Below are 19,794 nucleotides of genomic sequence, written 5' to 3'. Positions count from 1 at the left end.
TGCAATGATGTCACTTCCAGGTGATATCACATTGGGGATATCACACAATGTCCCTGCCCACCCCCAGAACACCCCCCAAATCCACCTGCCCGAGGAACGAGGAGACCTGACAACCCTAACCAATATAGATTACCACATACACTATGGCCAAGAAATAGGATAACGAAAGCAGGCTGTGCAATCCTGTACCTTTCCCATTCTTCGCTTTCACTTCTGATTTGACAGTTTCAGCTTCTGCAGTACCAATGTCCAGCCGTAAGTATACTGCAGAGAGGGGAACTGCTGCTGCCAATTCTAGTGCCAGAGATAAGGAACAAGTTGTTCCTTTGTGGCGATGATACAGCCTTTAAACTGTACTCTGTAAATTGCAGCATTTGGTATAGGATTTGATCATAACTGTCAGCATAGTAAGGCAATGGAAGAAGTTCCTGAGGCATTCCCATATCTTTCCCACATCAGATTACAAGCAAATCTATTGAGTCAATCCATTTCTTTGTGAAGGGTACATTGAGTTTGCAAAAGGTCTTCTGAAATGCAGTGTACAGCTGAAGTGGCTTGCAATTGGAGTACTGGGAGGAAAAAGAGGGAGGAATAAAAAGGAAAAGGACACGTATGCCTTTGGACGTGTATGCCTGGGGATTCATTATCCACACTGAATGGCAGTTTTACAATTCTGAAAAAAAAGAGGGAGGAAGCCTTCAATCCAATCAGAGTTCACCACTGTCCCTGTGTGTGGTTGGGGGGGCATGATCTGGATAAAAAATTAATGGTTTTCTTTCCATAAAGTGTATGTTTTGAAGCAGTAGCAGCAAATGTGAGGAGGAAACGCATTACAATGGGCCACCATATATGCTCTTCTTAATTTAGGGATGGTCAGCATATACAAATAGAATGGTAGTTCAAATTTCATTGAGTATTTAATCCCTAAGTATGATGGTAGCGAACATTTCCGCTCAGTATCTATTAAAAGTGAATTTCAATCTTGATCTATAAGCTTCCTGATGAGCATCACTGGAGGATGCAGACTCCCTCTCCCACATCTTTTTTCATTGCCCTAAACATACAGCTGGCAGAGGAAATTTTTTTGAGGAAATGGCTATTGAAATCCTCACCCTTCCTGGAATTTACAAGACTGAGACTCCTGTTGAATAGTTTCTGTTTCAACTGCATAACGGTCATATATGGCAAAACTTTGTTTTGCTGTAATTTTAGATCTGTAAACTTTTAAGGTGTATGGCTTATGGGCTTTTAAACCTAATAATAAAAAATAAATGATGATGTACTCTATGGTATGAGAAATACAAGGCTCAAATAACCTCTCTGAGTGGATACACTAGATAATCAGGGAAACATCAAATTCATCAGAGAACTTGATGCACTAATCCATGATTTGACCTAAATTTCTCTAGTAAATGTTGGATTGTCTCAGATACTTGGACTTAATATTTTTTCATTAAACACTTGAATGCTGTGGTCAGGCTTGTGTTTTGTTTTGAGGTTGTGTAATTTTTTTGCATCAGCCTCTTTTTTTATTAGTCACAAAACACTTGCATAAAAGAAAATGCAGAAGCAGTACATTCACTGGACCAGGGAAGTATGCTTGACTCTCAGTTTACATTAAAGAGGGGATCATGTAATTTTTCTGAGTCCAGAAATTAGACTACTGGAATGAGGAATGCTGTAAAGCAACTTTAACATGAGCAGCAACAACAGCAGTCTCTAAGCCTTGTTCTAGCGAACAAAGGCAATGTGAGGGTAAATCGACCAAATACTAGTTCCTTAACACTCTAAAGTTTCTGTGTCTTGTCATTTTTGTCCTCGATTCTGTTTGGCTATTGGGTTCTTTGCCCTGTAAGAAGCAGCCATTTCACCCCATATTAAAAACAGAGCCAAGGTTGGTTGAGGGCACCTTCCTCAGAGGTCTATAAAATCAGACCTCTTTGTCTAATTCCCTTCAAACTTGGGGGGTTATTAGTTGTCCCATTTGAATTAGAAACTGCTGCCCCATACCCCCAGATTGATTCCTCCATAGTAAATAATGGTCCCAAAATTCCAGAATCAGGAAAAATAACTGAAATGGAACCCTGAAATAGTAACGTACCTTCCCAAAAATTTGGGACAACAAAAATGGTTCCTTCCCCAAAATTCAGACCTGAAATTAATACAATTTTTCCCACACCCATGAATTAGACATAAGGAGTCTTACACTGCGGGATAGTATTGGTCCATCATGTGAACACAAAAAACAGCTTTATACTGAGTCATTGGTTCACATAGTTCAATATTATCTGCTCTGACTAGCAGTGGCCCCACTTTCTCCCCTCTTATCCCTCCTCCAGTCACCGCTTTCTCTCTCTTTTTCCCCTCCTTCAGACACTCTAATCTCTAGGTGAGGCCATCCGGCTGTTGGTGGATCTGGGTTGGAGGTGCTGTCCTGCCAACACACTCCTGCCAGCTGGGCTGTAGTGGCTTGGAGCATGAAGCTGCGCACTCTCCATTTCAAGCCACCACCACTGCAGCCCAACTGATGAGTGTGGATTGGAGGAAAAAGTACTCTGACCCATCACCATAATCAGCTGGGTAGTCTTGGCAAGTGGTTTGGAGCAACCAGCCTTAACTTTCTTCCTCCACAACCCTCTTTCCATCTTATCCTCTGTTCTCCAATCACTTTTCCGCTCCCTCCTCCTGCTGGGACAGTATCTCTCCTGCTCTACCTCAAGTACCACCACTATACACTGCGATATTGTTTGTAGGTGTTACTGGGCATTCCCCATAATGGTGGCTGGTCACAAGATCTCATTTTCTCTTTATCCTTGGGAATTTATAAATCCCCTTTGCCATCAATTTTCTACTGATTCATACTCTGGGGGCATTGCTCAGAATTAGCTATCTAGATTTATCATCTCCCATAAGATCCTCTGGGTCAATACTAGGGCTGCCAAGTGGGGGCGGGTGGCGGGTAAACCCCCGCTTTGGAGGCCCGATTTCCGCTGCGGAATCGGGCCCTGAGGGGAACTCCGCCCCCCCGAAGTGCAATCTCCGCCCCCGGAAGCTCAGCGTGGCTGCTTCACCAGAGGTGACGCAACCACGTCGATCACGTTGGGGGCGTGGCCCTGATCGTCAGAGGCGACGATCCGGGCCACACCCCCAACGTGATCGACGTCGCATGTCACTTCCGGGACGTGCTAGTAGCGCACACACTCACATCTGAGGAGGGCTCCCAGAGCCCAGCGACGCTCCCCCGCCGGTAAGGAGATTCGACTTGGCAAGCCTAGTCAATTCCATAACATAACATCCAGGGCTTTAAAAAAAAAAAAAAAGTGGTGCCGGAACTCTCAAGAGGGAAATGAAGTTTTCAATCTGTATATTGAAAATTCATGAACTTTTAAACATTTTTGAAAGAACTTCGTCAAAGAGGTTCCAGAACTCTGTTCCCCCAGAAAAAAAGCCCCGATAACACCAGATTTGAACTTCAACAGTTCCTCTGGTAGAATTTGTGGGACAAGCTATAGCCATTTGAAGGGCTACTTCTCACTCTAGTCACTAAAGCAGCTCCAAGTTTAACAAAATGATCAGCTGATTTACTTAGGAAAGTGGTCATAAAACAGCCTTGTTATTTAAAAAGACCCAACAAATCCCAACCCAGAAACTGGCAGCCTCTACTGAAGTCAATAATAGACCTATTTTGGCCACTTTTTTCCTGAACATAAATCACCATTTAAACCAGGATCATTGCTGGTAACAGTTGCCAGGGATTAGTCCCGGAGCAAAATAATGCGCGGCTGCGCGATCAGACATCCCGTCGAGGTCCCATGGTTAGGGGGGAGGTGCCGATCACAGGACAATCCTGCTGCGCAGCAAAGAAGCGGCCACTCTAGCAAAAGGCTCCGCGGGTTTAACCCCTTCCAGGGCTGCAGAGGAATGCAAACTGTGTCCTCCGTCCAGTCCCCTCCAGGAGGAGCTTCAGCCAGGCTGCCCCCCCGCCACGCCCCCCGTGCACCTCCCCCTCTGCCGCCCGGTGCAGAGAGTTCCTCTCGAGCTGGCCGAGCCAGGAGTGGGGGAGGGTACAGAAAAGAGGAGGGGGCTGTGTTGCTTGTTTTTAAATGAAGTGTGCGCATGTGCCATTGGGTGCTTGTGCGCATCCCGTGGAGACTTGGGGAAAAAAAACCTTTTCGCGATGGGACATGGGCGGGCGCTGGATGCCACGACCTACCACCGGAAACGCAATCAGGCGCCCGCCCTTGCCCCGCGGTTTCCGGAAACTAGTACCTCAGAGGTACTAGTTTTTTTACCCTGCATCTTCAGTGGGAAGCCTCAGGTTCGCCACGGGAGCTCTACGCTTCCCAGATGTGGCGCTGTGATTGCGCCCGGAAAATCCACCTATCTTCCATCTCTGTAGCGTGGCTAATGCTCTGTGTGACCACAGCCCTTGATGGACAAGGAGAGGGAGTGACTGTTGTCTTTTAGGCCTCTGTGACACTCACCAGTGCTTTGCCAACCAGTGTTTCCATTCTGAATGTATGTACCTGATTATGGAGACTTGGGACAAAACAGGGATATTCTGTTGGTATGTCACCTACCCTGCTGCCCATTCGTTTCCCTACCTGAGCTGGTGGAGGTGGTCTTGGACCTGGTGTCAAGGATACCAAGTTTTCTACTTATCAGGCAGTTTAACATTCATGCTAAGCCTGCTTCAACTGGAGTGGCAGGACTTTGTGGCCATTCTTATAAACATGGGGCTGTATCATAACTTTTAAGTCCCAATGAATGTTGCAGGTCTATGGTTGAGTTCAGATGGGCAGTTTGAAGTGGGAGGGAGTCGTGGCAAAAAAGACCCAGAACAAACTGTTCCGGGTTTTCCTGTTCACACTGCAGCGACTGATGCGGGAGCATACCGGGAGGAGGCACAAGGAAGCGTTCACACTGTTGGCCTGGAGGCACAGCTGTAAGGCATGGCTTTCTTTTTTTTGTAATCTGAAGATATGCACTTATGCGCATGAGTGCTTATGCGCTTAAGAAAAATGCGGCTTTTGGTGTTCACACTTTGTTGGTGCGGAATGGACATGGGATAATCGCGTTTTCCAGGGTTTGCTACCACTTTCACCAGGTATCTTTTAAAGCATTACAAGATGGGTTGAGTACAGGTGGGGAATGCCAGACAGATGTGCCGTCTGAATGGCCCATTTAATCCAGTTGTGAAACGTTCCTCACACAAGCCTATATTGGGCACACTGCCTGTCTGAACCCAACCTATGTTGCAGTCCCTGTGAATGGTGTGGTAATGGGAGAAATCTCTAGACATGCTCTTGCTATGGACCAACCATTACCTGGATGATTTTAGACTGACAGTCACTAAGAACCTTCTCAGGGATGGAGGATCAGTCCATCCATGAAGACAGATGGATCCAGCTGAATCCCTGACTACTCCCAGGGAGTTTCTAGTTACTAAGATTAGCATTCCTGTTGAAACCCTATTTGGCCTGCAGAATACACAGCTAAGCCAGGTGACTGATACCATCACTTCTAAGTAAACCCTTCCCTTCTGTTGAGCTTGGAAAGCTCATTAGAGTACTGAGGACGAATGAAATGGCTGGGCAGGCAGAGTGCAAGTGGAGGAAAACATGTTGCAGATCTGATCAAACACAAGTGAAAGTGCATTATTGTGCCCACACTGTGGTGGTGATGGCAGCAAAGCAAGTGTAGATCTCCAGCATTATCACATCGGCACAAGTCCACTCAGCTGGGTTCTGCTGGGCATTGCTGCAGAGAGATGCTGTTCTCTCTGGCAACATCTAGAACCACCCTTGATATTCACTGGGTAACATTTACGTTTGAAGGCTGGTCCAAAGTACTCAAACCTTAGCCAGCAAAACATACCGTACTTGAAAAATATATAGACATTAGCCCTTGAACAACAACCACATTAACCACATACTAAAAGCCCTACAATTAAAATTATAACCTCATAAAGCAACCCCCTAGTAAAGATGTACAGCATTTCCACTTGTTTAAGTGCTCTCCAAAGTAAACAGCTTTTGGATCAAGTCCAGACAATTAAGCAAAAGAGTCTCTCAGTTCTATAAAAATGTGAAGGTATGCAAAAAAATAGAGAAGGTGTTAGCAAAATTGTTGTTATAGAAGGTAATGGCACAATACCAAAGTACTAGTCAATTATCTCCTTCCTTAGAGTTAAATCTTAAAATTTACTCAGGAATAGATGTTATTGATTTCAATTATGTTGCAATATGAAGCTTCTGAAGATTTATTTCAGTGGGACCTCCTTCTGAGACAGTAGATTTAGGATGGAGTTTCCCATTTAGAAAATAAGAGCATTCATTTGATAATGCTAGACAGCAGACGAGTACAGCCCAGCTTCTGTGGTTATAATTCAGTCTGTTGAAGGATACAGAGCGCACACACAGAGTTTGGGAAAAAACATGAATGGTACAAATGGCCAATTAAATCCAAACAATCTCTTAACAGCCAACCAACATATGTTTAAAATCATCATCCATTTAAATAAGGATTTGTGCTAATCCAGGATCAGGTTCATGAGAAGTACGTAGACTTTATCTAACTGAAACCTTCTTTACACACTCTCAGATTTAAAAACTACTGTGCTGTCACTCACAAAAGGTGCTGTAACCCCGCTCATTTGTTACAGGGGAGAAGCCAACATTGTGATGGGCATTTTGATTCCCCCCCCCCCCCCGTTCATCCTTTCCTTCCTCCAAGGAGCTGGAGGTCTCATACTCAGTTCCCCTCTTTTATTCTCACAACGACCCTGTGAGATAAGTTATACTGAGAGAGAATCACTGGCCCAAGATCACCGAAGTTCTCTTGCTGAACAGAGACCATGGAACCGCAAAGGGGCCTGGAAGCACACAGGGGGTTACTGCAGCAATAGCCACTAATAAATCTGTTTCTTTTCAATGCAAGCTCCGTGCTCTGTCTCTTGGAGAAAATGGGCTCAAGTACTCCCGTGTGACTGGGGTCTTAGTAGACTTAGAAGGGTACAACTCTGCTTAGGGCAGCACTATAAGGATGCAGAACCATGCACTCTTACCTGGGAGTAGACCCCATTGAGCACTAAGATTTACTTCTGAGTAAACATGCATGGCAAGATTTCTTTAGCCAGGCTACATCCCTGGATGAAATCCCTTTTTGGTTATTAGGCACCAGAATTGAAATACACTTGTTCTTCTACCTCTCCTCTTGACTTTAAATGAACAGCTCTCAAATTAGGAAACCTGTATATAATGTTTGATCCACCAATTTGGAGAAATATGTAGATTGCTGTCCTAAAAAAAAGAGAGGTGGTGGAAAATATAACAGCAGATAAACCCAATTTCCATTTTAATACTTTGCCTGCAGTTGCTGAAAGCTGGTCTTGTGGGCAGTTTTCAAATGTGCATTGATATGTCAATGCCTAAGTTGCTGCAGTTCTGATGGATTCCTCAGTGCTGATGCAAAGCATATGGTAAATTTAGGGGACTGAAAGGAATTAATGATAAACCTGTAGAAATGATCTTCATTCTTTGAAACCTGAACACAATAAGCTTTCAGGTGTCATGACCAATGTGGAGGCAACATACTGAATGACTGACCTTCCATGAAAAAGGTGGTTGGCTTTCACATATCCCACCTTAAGCATATACTCAAGTAAGCAAATATAAATCCAGGCAATTTGGAACCTCCATGTTCATAGGCACTAAACCTTTGAATCCCAGTGCCAGGAAGCAACATCAGGAGAAGGTCTCGGTTTCTATGCCCTGTTGTTGGCTCTCTAGAGGAACTGGTTGGCCACTGTGTGAGACAGGATACTGGACTAGATGGACCACTGGTCTGATCCAGCAGGGCTCTTCTTATGTTCTTATGACAACCTAGGTAATGGTTGTCTTCTTGAATCTAAAAATTATGATTTTTAGTAAACATCTGAAGCTCTATAGTAAAAACATTTCTCTTGGCCTTCAAAGCTCTTTAGAAGCTCTATATGAGACATCTGCCAAGTGTCTACTACGTGAATATCTAAACACACATGCCTATTCAGGCACATGTTTTTACCATCTTCTGGCCCTGATACTGACCCAGAAATTCTCTTGCATATTCCAAAAGAAATGATAGCCCTATCCAAAGAGGAGCACATCATGAACTACCATGTAAAAGAAGACAACCCAGACTTTGAATTTTGCAATGCAAAGAAGCTATCAAAAACCTTCCAAGAAACCCAACAACCAATTGCCCAAGAAGTCCCTGACTACAAATACCAAGAGACCTGCCTAGAAGCTACAGAAGAAATGTAAGGCTCTAAACCAGGGGTGTAACCACTTTAAGCTCTGTTTACTCTAATCAGCACCAGGACCTAGCCCTAAATATATGGGAACTGTGCATGTTTTATCAGAGAAGCTGTACTAAACTTCCTCTCCACTTTTAATACAAAGCAGACTTGGAAGGCTACAGTCTTCAGCTGGGGGAGGGGGAGCATTCCTTCCTTGTACTTTTTCTGCTCAAAATCCTGAAGCTGCTGAGCATTTTACAAAAAAATAATAATTAGGAGAAAGTTACATACATCAGCTTATGCCACCTAACTTTGCCCTCTGTCTTGGCTCCCCTCTGACTTTGCACAGACTGTTCTCCAGAAGTCCGCTACACGCTCCCCACAGCTGCCAGCTACTGACCACTCCCTGCTACATCCTGTCAACCCCCCTCCCCATCTGTATCCAGGTATGCCTAGAGGATTCTGCCTATTATACATTGTGCCCAACTGGCCAAAATAGGAGCGGGTTTATATTCTGTGAGCTTCTTTGGTTTTTGTTTTATAGATCAAGGCTATAGGCCCCATGTTGAACAGCAAAGAATGAGCTCTGCTGTCATTTTATAATTAAACAAATAAAGGGGATTCACAAGGGCTGAGTGAGAAATAGCTCACTCAACAGCCAGAAGGGAAAGCAAAGCTAATAAAGGCGCTCTGCTATAGTCTTAACTCGGCTGTATTCATAAGTCAGCACCTTCTGTGAAGGCAGCAAGCCTACTGATGTGTCTACTGGGAAGAGAGGTCTGCTCCCAGGTAGAGATTCAAGTCCAAGCACTTCAACAAGTCTTATGGCTGAGTGGTAGTAGGGGGGAAATTCCTGGAAAAGGCTGCATATTGGTTCCTAGCTGCTGGCAAGCTTGCTGTGTTCCTCTAGTGACATATGTGAGATTCAGCTGTTCACATGCCACTGCCAAGATTCCTGAAGTCATTGCTTCAGTGATGTTTGTGTTGGTGAATCCAGTCTTGCCCATGAGGGTGACTGCACACAACTGGTTCTCGATAGGCTGTGCATGCAGGCATTTCATGGGCATCAAGTGATAAGGCCTAAAGCAACAATTAGCTGTACCCTTAGACAGCTTGCTTACCTGGGCTGGCTAATGGAAGATGCTCCTGAGCTAGAGAAATGGGGACAGATGACACAGTGCTAGATCCTTCACCTGTTTTTTAGCTATGCAAGACACGCAGGGAAGGAAAGAAGCTGGAAAAAGTTGCTGGCATGAGGATCTGATGAATTGCTGGCTTCTACTACACTTCTCACTCGCTCTCCTTTTCTCAGTCCCCTGCAGCACTACAACGTGTGTCAGCTCAGAGAGTGGGAATACCAGCCTGTGCAACACCTGCACAGAAGGAGTGTTACAGACACCATGCAAGTATTTTTTTTCCTTCTAAAAGGAATGTCATGTACATGTGATTGGGTTTTCACCTCCCCCCCCCACTTTTATTTTAAACCTACTTGGTTTTTTTAGTTCAGAGAATGCATAAAGATGCCTTACTTACTGTTCATGCAGTCCAAACCATATCAACATAAATGGCAAATTGTCATTAGTTTTTAATGGAGTTGATACTTCCATTTAAAAAAAAAACTTTTGCACTTGGCAATTGTCAATATTGACTGTTTATTCAAATTATTTATATGGGAATGTTTTGTTTGGCTAACCAAATTAAAACTTCAGCAAAACAAATTACAGTAGATCAGTCTGTAGCAAAAATCCAACAGAGCTTGACTGCAACAGACCAAAACAAACATATTAACATTATATTATATTATATTACAATATTACAATATTATATTACCCTGCCACATATTTTGTTAGTCTAAGTTAGTGCTCTTTTGTATATTAATAGCACTAGAACAAAACTGGAGGAATCAAAAGAGACTTTACTTGGTGTCTAAACAACAGCAAAACTCAACAGGCACATGTTGTGGGTGCAGTTAAGGCTCCTGCTACTATCCACTAATTTTCAGGCAGTGTGAGAAACCATAGTCCAGACTGAGGAGATCTTAATGACCATTTAGGGCTTTATAGGCCAAAGCCAGCACTCTGAACGGCACCTGGAAACAAACTAGAAGCCAATGGAGTTCTTGTAAGATAGGAGAGTTTTTCTCCTTGTATGGTGCAGCTCTTAGGCCTGGGTAGATGGACTCCCTGCTCATTCTCCCTCCCACCCTGGGTGTCAGTGGAGGCAGGAAGAAGCAGGTTGGGTGAGGAGGGAGCAGTATAAAATTTCAAAAATTAGAAGATCACAGTGGAAAATACCAAGACCATATTTGATAACACGACCAGAAAACCCAGTGTATTTGAAAGACTTGGACCCAGAACTGGAAGTACCGAAGAGAGAAAGGCTGAAGATTGGCAAGTGCCTCTATGGGAACACATGTAGATTCATGCATGGCCCTTCACCATCAGGAACAGGCTGTAGCAACAGTTACAGAAGGTTTTCAGAAAGGCCTACAGGGGTTCTTCGGGGGGGGGGGAGAAATGAAGAATACGTAGGGATGCCAGCCTCCAGGTGGGACCTGGGGATCCCCTAGAATTACAGCTCATCTTCAGACTACAGAGATAAGTCCCCCTGGAGAAAATGGATGCTTTGGAAGGTGGGCTCTATGGCATTTGCACCCCACTGAGTTCCTTGTCCTCCCCAGGCTCCATCATCAAATCTCATCAGGAGTTTTCCTACCTGGACCTGGTAACCCTACCCTCCATCCTCTGCTGGTGGTCAGGCGGGACCCTGATAACCCTGAGTGTCAAGCTATTGAAAATGAGACACAGAAACATAACACAGAAGAATAGTCTCTCCTCTTAGGAAAGAGTTGTCAAGGGGGAGACACAGGGGGAAGGAAGATAATCAAAAGTACGAATGTGAAGACTCCTGGAAGTGAAGGAAAAGTCCTAGTTGGGACACAAATAGAGATGATCCTGATAATGGAGATGTTAAGTATAACTATGACCATGAGCTTTCTTTGAAAATGAAGTGGCAGAAGATCTAGAGGAAATTAATGAAGCTTGAAGAAGGAAAACAGTGAAAGGGAAGAAATAATCATTAAAAAGTAGATTTTGCAAGATGGTTAAATCTAAAGTGTCATTCTGACATTCACCAAGAACATATAGTAAATCTCCAAAGATCAAGTTGCCCCAAAAACCAAGAACACAAAACATCACTGTCTCAGACACAGTGGTACAAAAGGATACCTGTTCATCAAGTGTAGACGGAGTCCCTTCTGAGTGAGCATTCCCCCTTTCTTCAGGACCCTGTTTCCCCTGGACCCCAGTAAGAGAGAGAAGGCTTCTACCCTTCTTGGAACAACAGAGGCCCAATCTGCATCTAGCATTTGCTCCACTGTTTTACCAAACCAACAATGGAGCAGAAAAAGATGCAGCTCAAAACCACATTCAGATACCCTGGGCCAACACTGTATCGACTGCAGAGTCACCTCTAAATGGCCATAAAACAGCCATAAATCTATGCAGACGGCTACCAGAAAACCAAGAGATCAAAGGAAGTGAAAGCGCCATGCAGTCTGGACACTGCCATAAAATCCGACAATCAAAGTGAAAGTAGCATGCAATGTAGAGGGAGATTTCTGTTCCAGCGTGGGTTTGGTAAAACAGTGGAGCAAAATGCTAGATGCAGATTGGGCCAGAGTCTATAGGATTGTATAGGCTAGAGAGGAACAGAAAGTCTCTCTTGGAAAGAAGGAAGTACCCAGGGAGATACTGTTGCCGTCTAAGGCTGAGCTTTTGCCACCAAGTCTCCTCCAGCCCTGGAAACATATAGGGAAGGAAGGAAAGATGGAGGATGGGATGGTCTGCCCCATCAGGACAAAGATTTTACCACATTTGTTGTAGCCTGGTAGATTTTTGATTTTTTTGTTGTATTTGTGGCCTCATCTTCTAAGCTACTTTTGAGTCCACACCTAGTGGAAAAAAGCAGGGTAAAAGTATCCAGATAAATAGACACATTGCTCTGTGTAGTCAGTTGAGATTATGTGACCTATAATGGACACTTCCTGATATTTAAAGAAATAGTGGGTCTGGTGGGGCATATCAGTACCAATGGATGGACTTTCTTGAAGCTACAGCAATAGAATCATACAATTCTATGAGTTCTAGAATTTTAATAAATTCTTCTCCTGTAGGCTTTTTTTTTTTTGCTGCCATTAATGCAGTCTGAGTGTTTCTTTTCACTGTCAGATATCCGTGGTATTAAATTCCTCTGCTCCAGATCAATTGTGTCCAACACTGAGAAAGTGCCCAGGAATAAAGCAAACTGGATTTAATGAGGATAGGGTGACGACTGTCAAAATTATATGTGCTCTCTTAAAAAGTCTGCTTATTCTGCCTGGCAAAATATACTTTGAATTCACAGGACATTTCCCAGACTCTGAACTCTCTTCTCCTAATGGTACCATTACTTGTTTTCAGTCCCTCAAGTATAACCATGTAGAATTCCTTTTTAAAAATATGAGCACTTGGTTGCTGGTACTTACAATTAATGAAAGAACTTTATCCTGAGTCACTTCTGGGTTGGGAAATCCCTGGATATTTGGGGTTGGAGCCTGGGGAGGGCAGAGTGTTGGGAGGGGACCTAAGTGGGATATAATGCCACAGAGTCCACCTTCCAAAAGAGCCATTTCCTCCAGGGGAACTGATCTGTATCATCTGGAGATCAGTTTGAATTCCACCTGGATGCTGGCAACCCTAATCCTGACCTGCCCATGATGTTCTCATAACTGTACCACTGCATTTAATTTATGTTTACACTAAAAGTATACCAAGGCCCTGTTCACACAGCGAATTTGCCCTACGGGAGGTACGGCTTGCCTGCGGATTAAAACTGCGTGATCATACCTGAACATCTGGGAAATGCTACACTCCTGTCTCTAACCTGCAGCTTCGGCCCGAAGACATGGATTTAAAAGCTACCGGGAACCATGTACTAGTTTCCTGATAATGCACGACACGTGTGGACGTCTGATCAGGAAGCGGTGGTAGCCCGTCGCAGCCAGCGCCTGTCGGCATCCCACGCATGTGTTGCTTAGTGTGGTCCCACGCCTTGCTGCTATGTTGCTTAGTGTGGTGTGATCAGCTGCTGGAGGCTTGGGCACGGAGCTTTGGGGGAAGGTGAGATCACGCTACCGTGCGTCTTTTTGCTCCGGCTCAAAAAGCCTCCCGTCCCCTGCGGATTATCCCGCTCATGTGACTGGGGCCTAAGGGTTTCTATGCAAAGTATTGCCCTAAATTACTAAAATTTCATTACTTTTTTATATATAACAGTATATATCCATTCATCTGGCTCAGCTTTTGCTCCTCAGAAAGCTTCCTTCTATTCCCCTTTGCACAGACTTGGAACAGAGCTTTCACTACCCACACTCAGCAAACCCATCTCCATACGGAATGCATTAGGCATCACTGTCTGTCCATCCAAACTTGACTGAAATGACTGAGGAAGTGATTGCAAATGCAGGAATTCTGTGGATGTATGTACTGAAGCTTCCCTTTCCCACTGGTTATATACCTGTTACAGTTTTATGCTGCCTTTCCTGTACTAAGCTTAGGTCTGTGTACATAATTCTCCCCTTCTCCATTTTATCCATACAACTACCCTGTAAGTAGGTCAAGACCAAAGGATGGTAAACAGTTCATTGAGCTTCATGGCATTTGAATCTGAGTTTTGTCAGTCCTACTCCAACATTCCAACCATTATACCGTATCTGTAAGGACACCATGGATTGTGGCAACAGTATATTTCTCCTGTTCAAAAATGTAAACACACATGGTTAAGCCACTTCAGTTGATTCCTATTCTCCTTTTGCCTGTCTAAAAATAAATAAATCGTTGGAGCACTCTTCAGTTGAAATCAGAAATATATAAAATTGGGTTGCAAACCTCCAGGTGGGGCCTGAAAATCTACAGCTACATACTACAGAGATCAGTTCCCCTGAAGCAAATGGCATCGTCAGAGGGCAAGCTCTATTGTATACCATTGATTCTACATGAAATTTCTCCCTCCACAGGCACCATCCCCCACCTCTCCAGGAATCTCCTAGTCTGGAGTTGGCAACCTTAAGAAGCAGCATAAGAAATTGATGCCTGTTGTTCCCGATAATAGTTTTCTCCTTGGCATTGCCTTTTGCGGATACTAAACAACTAGTGTTGATGAAGGCTGAAAGAGAGAGATACATGTGTGACTGTGCTGATGTGCTTAGCTGGAGTTGGGCGAAGGGCGGTTTCAGTGGTCTATTCCCCCACCTTCATTCATGCAACTGTTCCTCTTTTTCCTCTCTGAACTGGAGAATGCCATACAGCAGGGGCTTGGGGAACACATTCATTTTTACACTGAACTGATTTCCTGTCATCATGTAGTGCCAGATCCCTTCATTCATCAACACTTTTCACCTCTTCTAGTCAAACAGTAAAAGCCTGATCTTTTACATGATTACTCCAAAGTGTACCATGGGTCCTGTTTCCAAAGCAAAGTACACAGGATTGTTTCCTAAGAGCAGATAGGTGCATCATAATAAGGGCTTTATAAAACATTAATGTCGTGGGAGGATGGACAAATAGAAAGTTGCATCTGTCTCTGATAACAGTAGCCCAGGGTTTCTCAATGAAAATGATTGACAGTAGCCATACGGTATTGAAAGTACAGACTGACAGAATGCAATACTCCTTCACCAAAAAGGGGGGGGGAGAAAAGAAACTTAACTTATGGAACTCATTGCCACAACATATGTTGATGACAATCAGCTTTTATAAAAGAAATTCAGAGAAGATACATCTATCAATGTCCATTAGCTATGATAGCTAAGAAGCATGTCCGGAGGCACTACTCTTCTCTGATTAATAGGGACAACCAATACAGAAGGCCATTTCCTTCATATCCTACTGGTAAAATTCTAGGCCTGTGGGTGGCTGCAGTTGGAGACAAAATGCTGAACTAAATGGATCTGTGTCACATCCAGTAAATCCACTCTTGTGTACTGATATTCCTTACACAAGATGGGCAAAAACCCTGCGCTCTCTCATTGAGGCCCTTTATTAGCAGACACACTCATTCCAAACTCTTTCACCTTGACTGCTGTCAGCACATACTCAAATGCTAAGGAAGTATTAAAACCGAGCCAAATATTGGAGAAAACAATAGAATGAGCCAGGGTTTTGTCAATGCAGTATTTTTCCTATTTGGAAACATTATTTTTAACTCATGGACGAAATATTGGAAGAGTGCAACATAATGCAGGACTTGACCATTTCCATAAACATGATAGATAGAAATCTTAATGTTGTTGTGGTTGAATGAAGCGACAATCATGCTAAAATGCAATGGCTTATAGTGAAGGGAAAGAAATCCATGCATCAGTGTTGCCTTGCTTCTGATATGACTGAAACCAAAGAAAAATTAGTTTTGACTTGGGTATCATAGGATTATTAGCTGAAGATGATATATACATGCCCACTGATGCCCTTTTAAAATCATAAATCATTAAGCAACCCGGTTGCATTGATGCCACTTGCTGGCCAGAGTCATTTTGTAAGGTTCTGTTGTATTGCGGCAATAGCTGTTGTCACTTCAACTCCATCTGCTTTGAGCAGCAAGCTCCTCTTAGTGGATGTGGGGCTATGCTGAAAAATGGACAAGGGTTACCTCAGAGGCATGCGCCATAGGCCAAGGCTTCCATCTTACTGAAGGGGGGCACCAGTCTCTAGAGAGGCAGGACCAAGGTTACCAACTGCCAAGAAAAATAAAACTGGTCTGGCTTGTATCCTGCCTTTAACAGAAGCATGATTTGCAGCAATCAATTAGCACACAGTGCTTTTCATGTTAGGGAGCTAAATATTACCATAAACTAATTTTTCAGCATAGGCCGTGTGGGGGAGGGGGGGGTCAGCCTTGCCCTGCCCATCACCTCAGCCCTGGATGTTTATGATTGTGCCGAAATGCTGCAACCTCAGGCAAATCGACTTGCAAAATAAATCCTCTTTAAATAAACCTATCTTCAATAAACCTATCTTCAAGGGACCTATATATTTACACATTCTCATGTACTTGCATACACACGGGGGGGGGGGACTTATTTGCATTGCGTGCACAATACAATATTAAAGAAACAAACACTTTTTAGTAATTTGCCAGTATCTGGAGAATTCCTAATAATCTAGCCCAACTACTAAACTACTACATGTTCTTGATTTGTCTACTGAAGCAAATGATTCCATAAATGTTTTTGACAAAGAGAAATCATCTGAGTCACAGAACTTGTGGTGCATGCTATTGGTTTGAAAATGTGGCCTTTGGTCTAGGAACGTAACTAGTTTAGTTGAAACATGATTTAGTGGAATGCCAAACATGCAAGTGTTTTGATTTCTCCCTTCATCCCTTCCAAAAAGTCAGCAAAGCACCCGCAAAGGTTTTAAGTCCTGGCCTGCTCATATGAGGTGCTGTACCCACCAATATTTAGTAACAGATGTACCAAATACCACGCCAATAGACATGCTAGTTGTGCCAAATAATGTACTGGCAGTTGTATTTCTTGGGTTCTCAGTGTCAAAGTGCATGAGCCTGCAATCTCCCTGTCTGTAGTAGCATCTCCATCCAAAAGAGAAACAGGTTTCAGTTGGAAAAACATCCAAAATGCTGTCACTTTTAAGTGCAAAAATGATTGGGTGTGAAAGGTGACTTATCTGCTTGGAATGATCCAAATGAGGGTCATGCCCCCTGGGATTTGCAAGTAAGCAAGTTCCAGACAATCAGCAAGTCAGCTTCTCCAAAGGCAGCTGATTCAAATCCTTCATTCATTTTCCTTTGAATAACATAGGAATAGTGCACACAAATTACATGTTAATTTCTGAAGAAGTGGTATCATCAGGTATATTAATGGATTGATTGTGTCAGTGGATAAGGACAAAAATGCAGAAGAACAATTCATATTTTAAATGACAAGGAATATTCTCTTGACAGAAGTAAGTCTCAAGATGTTCAATGGGGTTTACTCTCAGATGAGCATGTACAGTACTGCAGCCCAAGAGTTCAATTTTATTTGTTAACCCCAGATGGTTCAAAACAGTACTCGACAGGATTAACCATTATGATCTCACTATCTGTCCAAACATAACAAGCAATTCTCTTGAGCAATCCTCTTTGAGAGACACACAAAGTTAGGATTACCAGCTAGACTGGGAAAAAAATTGTCCTGTCCTTTTAATAGTAACTCGCCAGGATATTATTCACCTGCTGATATATTTACCACCATACTGTGAAAATCGTCAACACATCAAGCCTCTCTTCAAGGGACATGACTTCTATCTCCAGGCCTGTTGGTAACCAATCAAAAGTTCAGAAAAAGCTTGATTTAATTCTGATTTGTTTTTTGTAACATTTGAAGGAGCACTGAATGAAGTGGGACCACAAGAAGACATATGCATTCACAAGCATTCCATGCGTGACTGCTTGTAGGGAAGGAGGGAAAAGAAATACAATTTTATATTCCTGATCAAACCTGCTGAAAATGTGCAAAAGCAAAAATGAAGTTGGACTAAGGTTGCCAACCAGGTGGGTCCTGGCAGTCTCCTGGAATTACAGCTGATCTCCAAACTACAGAGATCAGCTCCCCTGGAGAAAATGGCCGCTTTTGGAGGATGGGCTCTATGGCATTATGATCTGCCAAGGTCACGGCTGCCCGTTCCCCCTGGACACCAGTGGGTGGGTGGTGTTAGTAGGCTGCCACTTCCTGGTTGGGAAACTCCTGGAGATTTGGGGTTCAAGCCTGGGGAGGACAGGGACCTCAGTGGGGTACAATGCCACAGAGTCCATCATCCAAAACATCTGTTTTTTCTTGGGAAACTGATTTCTGCAGTTTGGAGATGAACTGTAATTCTGGGAGATCCCCAGATCCAACCTGGAGGCTGGCAGCCCTAGCTGAAGTCCTCCCCCCCCCTCAGATTTCACCACTTAAATCTCCAGGAATCTCCCAGCCTGGAGCTGAAAGGGATGGCTTGCAGGGCTTTGGTGGGAGACCGGTTTGGAGGCCAGGAGTTAATGCAAACCATGGTTTGGTGTTAACATCTGAACCAAGGTTGCATCTTAAATCTCACATTACTGTGTGGATGATGTCAAGTCACACCAATGTAAGGAACAGCAGAACCTGGGGGAAAAGTTTTCATAAGGAAATGCTAATTTAATTTATATAATAAAATCTAGGCAGGACCCAATTGAAGGGTGCTTTTGTTCTACAGTGGATTCAAGCAGGTTGGTTTTCATAGGGTTAAACCTTCAAATCTAAGGATACTTGAACATATGTTTGAAGTTGGCTTGTACAAAACCAGATTATTGGCCCATCCAGCTATTATCTAGACTGACAACTAACAGCTCTCCAGGTTTTCAGGCAAAGAAAGGTCTTTCTGAATCCCTACTTGAAACCTTTTTAAGTGGGGATGTCAGGGACAGGACCTTGGATCTTCTGCATGCAAGGCATGAACTCTACCACTGAACCACAACCTCTCCTCATTTGTTAAGCTGAGCTCTACTGAAACTGATGGATTGTCATTAAAGCAAAATAGTTTAAGAACATAAGAGACACGAAAGTTGGATCAGGTCAAAGGCCCATCCAGTCCAACACTCGGTGTCACACAGTGGCCAGAAATACCAGTGCCATCAGGAGGTCCACCAGTGGGGCCAGGACATTAGAAGCCCTCCCACTGTTGACCCCCCCAAGCACCAAGAAGACAAAGCATCACTTGCCCCAGAGCCCCTATCTATACCTTGTGGATAATAGCCACTGATGGACCTCTGCTCCATATGCTTATCTAATTCCCTTTTGAAGCCGTCCATGCTTGTAGCCGCCACCACTTCTTGTGGCAGTGAATTCCATGTGTTAATCACTCTTTGGGTGAAGAAGTACTTCCTTTTATCCGTTCTAACCCGACCGCTCAGCAATTTCATGGAGTGCTCACGAGTTCTTGCATTGTGATAAAGGGAGAAAAGTACCTCTTTCTCTACCTGCTCTTTCCCATGCATTATCTTATAAACCTCAACCATGTCTCCCCTCAGTCGTCGTTTCTCCAAGCTAAAGAGCCCTAAGCGCCTTAACCTTTCCTCATAGGGAAAGTGTTCCAACCCTTTTATCATTCGAGTTGCCCTTTTCTGCACTTTTTCCAAAGCTATAATATCCTTTTTAAGGTGTGGTGACCAGAACTGCACACAGTATTCCAAACGAGGTCGCACCATTGATATATATAGGGGCATTATGATATTGGCTGATCTTTTTTCAATACCCTTCCTAATAATCCCCAGCATAGCATTGGCCTTTTTATTGCAGTCACACACTGTCTCAACATTTTCAGCGAGTTATCTACTACAACTCCAAGATCTCTCTCTTGATCAGTCTCTGCCAGTTCAGACCCCATCAATGTGTATTTATATTTAGGATTTTTGGCTCTAATGTGCATCACCTTGCACTTGGCCACATTGAACCCCATTTG

At 43.6% G+C, this 19,794-nt stretch overlaps 1 pseudogene; it reads left to right on the top strand.

Annotated features, from left to right (window-relative positions):
- The first annotated feature begins 7,001 nt into the window (after positions 1-7,001).
- On the top strand, positions 7,002-11,542 carry LOC107124151 (annotated as a pseudogene).
- Positions 11,543-19,794: the final 8,252 nt, after the last annotated feature.

The sequence above is a fragment of the Gekko japonicus genome, unplaced genomic scaffold, assembly GCF_001447785.1.
Source record: "Gekko japonicus isolate JY-2015 unplaced genomic scaffold, Gekko_japonicus_V1.1 scaffold6794, whole genome shotgun sequence".
Taxonomy (NCBI): Eukaryota; Metazoa; Chordata; class Lepidosauria; order Squamata; family Gekkonidae; genus Gekko; species Gekko japonicus.
Note: the sequence above shows the minus strand (reverse complement) of the source record. Positions and strands in the feature narration are given on the sequence as shown.